The sequence below is a fragment of the Eucalyptus grandis genome, chromosome 8 (assembly GCF_016545825.1).
Source record: "Eucalyptus grandis isolate ANBG69807.140 chromosome 8, ASM1654582v1, whole genome shotgun sequence".
Lineage (NCBI taxonomy): Eukaryota > Viridiplantae > Streptophyta > Magnoliopsida > Myrtales > Myrtaceae > Eucalyptus > Eucalyptus grandis.
Window position 1 is genome coordinate 66,644,905 of NC_052619.1, and position 7,332 is coordinate 66,652,236.

Here is a 7,332-nt window from a genome sequence, read left to right on the forward strand (position 1 = left end):
TGGGAAGTTAAAATATCTGTGCTATTTTGTTTTAATTATTTAATGTTGCTGCCAAATCTAGATTTATTCAAGGTTCTGCGTTTCAGAATCTCGAATATCCAAGCTTCTCTTTGCCGGAATAGCTGCCTTCTGTAGCTGTATGACTGCATTTTCCATTTGGTGGCTTCCGTCTCAATATTAGTCATGGGCCTCTATACTAAGGCTCACGCAATGATGCCCTGGTCAGTTTCTGACCATTCACGGTGCTATCCTTAGCGGCGATACGCCACAGTTGACTCTCCATCATTGATCAGCTCGGCCTAAACCTTAGTGAGTTGTGAAGTGATGAATTGCTTGGTAGAAAAGAAAATAAAAGGAGTGAGGCTCTCTTTAGAATAATACGAAGGACGGTTGAAGAGGCAGAGGATTTTCTAACTTGGGCTTTGATGGGCTATGTGGAACTGGGCCTCATCTTCGCTCTCGGAAAGTAGGTTCTATTTTTAAAATTTTTTTGCCGTTCCATTCCTTCTTATGAGATTCTAATTATTGGCTCTGGAAATTATTCTTGGCTCTATGATAAGTTGATTTCATTTATATTTATTTTTCTATAAAATAATGGAGTAAAAGATTGAAAGGTCGGAGAATAGGAAGGCTCGTTACAATGCAACTTCTAAGCAATTACTGATGAGAAGAGGTGAAGGGCAAGCCGTGCAATTCATTCATACCTTCTCTGATACGACAATGAGCGACCAGATTCAGAAGGGACCATTGATTTGCCTTTTTTTTTTTTTAGTTTTCTTTTGAGATTAATATGGTTAGGAGATCGGTAGTCAAATGACACTAGACATTTCGATTGATGAATTAGAATCGGGAATCTAGTTGTCCTTAGATTTGCCTAATGTAACCCTAAGCAGTAATTACACTCTCGGCTGAAAACGGCTTCCCATTTGTTGTTCGAGGTAGAAAATAGGTTTTTTGGTGGGTTAGTTGAGGTAGCTAAAGTAAAGGCATTATTGTCGGCTTTGAGGCGATTGGCGCGATGCTTTTCTCAATTCTGGCATTCTAGGAAAGTAAATCAGTCATGTGCGATAATTGACCACACTACTTGCCTACTGGCAGTGAGCACACAAGAGTTGTTCATTGACATTGGTGGCTATACATTTAGGAAGGTCCTTCACGATATTACAACAGAAGGTCCTTCATTGACGTGGGTGCCAACAGAAGGTCCTTCATTAACAGTGAGAAAGGGCGACCTGTGTTGGAAAAACTAAAATCTATAAACTGCGCATATCGCATAAAAAGTACTATTAAGTTTTCTCAAATTTGATATTTAATCTTCTCGGTCTTTTCTTGAAGCAAAAATGCTAGCTTGCATTCGTGAAGGAGTTTTAAAGTTCTCGAACAAGTCATGATATGAACGGACATATAATTCCTCTGCTTTCTTTCTGTTTGTTCTTTTTTAACAAGTAATCAAAGGGGAACTTTTTCTTCTTGTGGATAAGCAATTGGTAGGACGCTCAACACCAACCAGCTCTTTTCTTTCTTTGCCTGCACATGAATTCAAAGATGTAGGCGCAACCGTCACACGACAACACGCGTAGACCAGGCTCTGTTGTTGGGGAGGGGGATCTTCTTAGCCCGCAATGAACAACATAAGACAAGTGCTTAAGTGGGCAATCATCTAAACTCTACGATCGACGGTTAATAGGTTGCGTCAATTCGTCGGAGAACGATGTTTACCAAACACCCTTTGCCCCTTGCACCTTTTCACGTGTTGTGACATTCATTCTCTAAACAAAGAATGTCAATGCCGTGCCATAATCTGCAACGAATTCCTTTTTTGAGGACCGAGTCTGGAAGTTGCCGATACATTCGTATGGAATTAGGAGGTCGAGAGTTGCCAAAATGGCTAATCAAAACATTTTGCTTCTTTATCCGACAAATTGGACTTCGCACAAGCAGCTATCATATTCCTTTCTTGTATCTTCAGCATAGTTGTATTTGGAGACCCATGTCACAAATTTAAATTGTAAATGTATGGATTACGTATCATGAATTGAATTATAAGATTCAATGTAGTGCCCAAAATCAGTATTTTGTGTCACGCTCACTTAGAATTTTCGTAGATAACACTATATAATATGAAAAAGGTAAAGATGAGCAAGATTTATGATTTACAAAAAGAAAAAAAAATTTGAGTACAAGCAATGATTTCTATCCAAAAGAAGATATAACTTTTCGATTGTTTTATTTAACATAAGGATTGCATTCTAATAACCTTTATGGGGAAAAGTGCCAAAAAAGTCCTAAACCTTTTTTTTGTGCCAATTTAGTATAAACCTTTTTTTTTTTGGTGCCGATTCGCCCTAAACTTTTTAAGTTATGTCAATTCAGTCATTTCCGGCCAATTTTAGCCGGATTTTTTTACTAGACGCCGGCCTACCGACGTGGCATAATCGACGCCGACGTGGACAACTTTTTAATATTTTAATATTTTTAAATTTTTTTAATTTTTTTTTCCTCCAACCGGTCGCCGAGGTCCGGCGACCGGCCAAAAGTGACCGCCGGCGAGGGTGAGGCCGACCTCGCCGGATCTCGCGAGGCGGCCATGGGCGAGCCTCGCCGGGATCTAGCGAGGTGAGGCGGCCATGGGCGAGGCTCACCTCGCCGGATCCGGCGAGGCCGGCGAGGGATGAGCCTCGCCCATGACCCGATCTCGGCGAGGCCATGGGTGAGGCTCGACCTCACTGCATCCGGCGAGGCGAGCCTCGCCCATCGCCCATGGCGAGGGCGAGGCGGCCATGGGCGAGGCTTGCCTCGCCCATCCGGCGAGGTCGAGCCCAACGAGGCGCCATGGGCGAGGCTCGCCTCGCCGGCGATCGCCGACCGGCCGGAGGAAAAAGACAAAAATAAAAATAAAAAAAATTTTAAAAATAAAAATAAAATATTAAAATATTATTAAAAAGTTGTCCATGTCGCCGCCGATCGGGCCACGTCGCCCGGCCAAGGCGTCCGCCAAGCAAAATCCGGTCAAAATTGCCGGAAAGGACTGAATTGGCACAACTTAAAAAGGTTTAAGATGAATTGGCACCGAAAAAAGGTTTAGAACTCAATTAGCACAAATGCAAAAGGTTTAGGACTTTTTTGGCACTTTTCCCAACCTTTATGTGTCATTTTGCTCAAATTCAACTAATTCAATTTCAATGATTTTGTAACTCTCAAAATACAACATGCATCATAAAATGTACAATAACATTACATTGTTTGGCACGTAAACATACAAAAATTTGAATCCACTTAAATTGATGGATATGTATTAAATTGTAGATTGACTTGCAACTAAGGAGATTAGCAATTCTCCTAATGAATACATATTGCTTAGATCTTGAATCGTACTCCACGAATCGATATATGACTACAAAATTTCGATTCAATATATATATATATATATATATATTTTGTATTTTGTTCTAATTAGGTGGCATTGGGTCCAATTTTCTTACACCATAAATTTCCCTTTCGGCTTAGCCGCGTTGGTTCTACTCTAAAGCCTATTATTCACACTATTCTCTATGTGGCCAAATCCTACTATGGTCCAAACACGGGTTCTTGCGTTGACTGAACAACTTTTGCCGAACAAAGTACGCATTAATATAGGAAAATTCCTAAGCTCCTAACGAAATTATGGTCCATTTGTATGAAAGAGAACTGTTTCCAGAAACTTATTTTCCGACTTTTTGGTGTTTGAATAACGAAAAACTAATCGACCTATGGAAAATATTATTTATAAACTAAAACAAACAGGCTTAAATTAGGAGGAAATGACTTTCCCTTCTAATTAGAAGGAAATTATTTTCTCTAAATTATTAAACAATGAAAATTAACAATTTTCTTTTAGAATAAATTTCATAAAAAAATATTTTATAATATTATGAAGTTTTCAATAAAACAAATGCATAATGCTAGAAAGGAACATGCTTGAATTCCTGCATAGAATGTGCTGCAACGAAGCTACAAGGGTCTGAAAATTGAAGGAAAGGAAGGCAACAAACACGTGGGGAAAAGGGGGAAAAAGGAAAAGACGAGAAAAAAAAACAAAAATACACGAATAACGAGAAGTACGTGCTATTATAGAAATTGAAACATGATAGCCAATAGACAATATTTAAAGTTGCTAGGAGGTAGGGTTGAAGGTAGTACAAGGTGCGGTTGCCTCTCGCCGTTGCTAATGCAATGCCTACAAAATACAAGGACGCCTGCACGAGGACCACGCCTTCCGTTCTAACTGGTCTGCTTCGAGAGGATTTACATCGACAAATCAACGTCAAACAAGACCAACATGTGGTCGTAACTCTTGACTTGGGATATCGCAGAAACTAGTAAATGCAACTACCGCCGCTTATTAGGCCCACACTCAATTATTGATAAAATTACCAAAAAGTCTTGAATTTATTACAGTTGTGTCAATTTAGCCCTAAATTTATTCTGATGGCCAATTGAATTTTAAACATTTTACAATTGTATCAGTTTAGTTCATCCTGGTTAAATTTGGTCGGTCACGCCGACTTGGCCTTTGGTTAGCACCAATGACAATTTTTTAATAGTATTTTATTTCCTCAAATTTTTGTTAATTTTTTTTATCTTTTTTCTCTTTTCTTTTCCCCCTCCTTCCTCCTCCTCCTCCCTCCTTCTTCCTTTGGCTCTAGCCCTCTGATCGGTCTCCAGATTGAGGCGGCTAGGCAAGCTCACCTCATTGTTGCTAGGCGAGGGTGAGCTCGCCTAGCCAATGGTGAGGAAAGCCCTTGCCAATCGGCAAGCTCGCCTTGCGATCACTAGGTGAGAGCAAGCTGCCCAGCCACTGGTGAGGCGAGCCCTTGCTCAACGATGATGAGTTGACCTCGCCCACCGCTTTAGTCTAGTGACAAGCCAAAGGAAGAAGGAGGGAAAAAAAAATAAGAAAGAGAAAAAAAATGAAAAAAGATAAAAATTAGTAAAAAAATAATTTGAAAAATTATTCTCAACATCACCAGGCTGCCACATTAGCACTATCCGACCAAATTTGGTGGGATGGATTGAATTTGCACAATTGCAATATGTTTAAAATTCAATTGGCAAAAAAAAAAAAAAGTTTAAAACAAAATTGACATAACCGCAATAGATTTATGACTTTTTTGATAATTTTCCCTCAACTATTAGTCTATCTCAATACCTTCACCTAAAGATTGTTGAAAGGAACTCAAATCGAAATTCATCAATACATTCAATAATTACCTTAAACCAATGATTTGTAACAATTGCAAAATATTTAGGATTGAATTGACGCAAAAAAAAGAAGTTTAGAACTGAATTAGCACAATTACAATAAATTTATGACTTTATTAGTAATTGACCAGCAACTCTGGTCCCAAATAGTACATATTAATTACTCCATATCATGTCAATTCTTTGATGTGTGACTTTTTACAACTCACTAAGAGGAGGCCAAATCTCCATTATAGAACTTTTTTAACACAATTCATTGAGAGGGCTACTAATTGACCATTGGCTCTTATACCAACTCATTGGGATAAGGCCACTAATTGGCCATCAACTCCAATACCCAATTGTTGAGAGTGCTTAGCGAAAATCTAATACCTTCACTTGGAGGAGATTGAGAAGAGAGTTCAAATTCAAACCCATTAGTACCTTTAGTTGTATCCTTCTTCACTTGAAAGTTTGAATTAATGAATTAAGCTATATTTTTCCAACACAACTCACACGTGTATCTCAATATAAATGCATGATATATGTGGATTTCACTCCTTCAATTGCACTACTCATTTGGAGCTTTGACATCCATTCGACTCCATTTTGTGCCACTAAATATTGTTAGAAGGGAACAAGGATTTCATTCCCATTTTGCTACCTCTATTTATTGATAACCAAACAGAACCACTCCAAGTCCTTTAGCGGCCAATACTATTTACTTCTACTTTCGTGATCGACAATATGGCCGATGTACAGGAAAATTACTAAAAAGTCATAAACTTATTGCAATTATGCCAATTAAGTTCTAAACTTATTTTTTAGCCAATTAAGTTATAAACCTTTTGTAATTGTGCAAGTTTAGTCTTTCTAGCCAAAATTTTTGCAAATTATTTTATTAATTTTTATCTTTTTTTTTTTTTCCTTTTTTCTTTCTCTTATTTCCCCCTCCTTCCTCCTTCCATTGGCTCCAGTGATTGGCTAGAGGGTAGGACTAGTTGGTCGTAGATTGAGGCGGCAGGTGAGCTCACCTCGCCATCGTTGGGTGAGGACTTGCCTTGCTAGTGTTTGGATGATCCATCACCCAACCATGGCAAGGCAAGTTCTCGCCAGATCCGACGAGCCCTCGCTAGAGCGGGGATGGCGAGGTGAGTCCTCGCCAAATCCGATGAGCCCTCGCTAGTTGTTGGGTGAGCTTGCCTCACTGTCACTAGGTCGCTGAAGCCAAATGAAGAAGGAGGTAGGAGGAGGAGGAGGAGGGAGGGAGGGAGGAAAAAAAGGGGACAAAAAATTAATAATATAATTTGAAAAAATAAAATATTATTAAAAATTTATTGTCGGTGCCGGTCAATGGCTACGTCAACACCGACTGGCCAATTTTGGCTAGAAGGATTAAACTAGTACAATTGCAAAATATTTAGGATTCGATTAACCAAAAAAATAAGTTTATGACTGAATTAGCACAATTACAATAGTTTAAGACTTTTTTGGTAATTTTCCCGTTGATATATTTTTAGTTTTTCATGGCATGAAAAATAGGTGAAATTTCCTAGACAATGTGAAAGGTAATTGTACAGGTACGTAGGATAACTTGTCGAATTCCTTGTCTCATTGGCCATGATCTGGCCCACACATCCATTGATTGAGGAATCTTTCTCACCACATGGGTTGACGTGGTGATGGGGAACCAGCTTTTGAACCAGCTTTTGAACCAGCAGTACGTGGGTTAGGCGCACAAAACATATTCGATTCTCACGTTTCAAAGTGTGTAGACGATGAGATGGAAAAATGTAAGATTGAAATTTGATCTGGTCACTCCATTATATATATCCAACCATCCAAGAAAAACTTGGATAGAAAGCAAATCATCAAATCTGGCACGAAGTAGATGTCAAGAACCCCTCAGATGACATATCAAGCTTTGACTTCAAAATCTAATCCTGATTCGGAGATAACTCGACGACGATAGTTGTCCAATGGAGGAGCAACGACAGATGCAAAAGAATATAGCCATAAAAGAAAGTCTTCTTGCCATCGCCAATCCAATTTTGTGCATGAGGCCTCATTTGATCTAAATTGACGGTGTGTCTTATACTAATCGGGCAATTC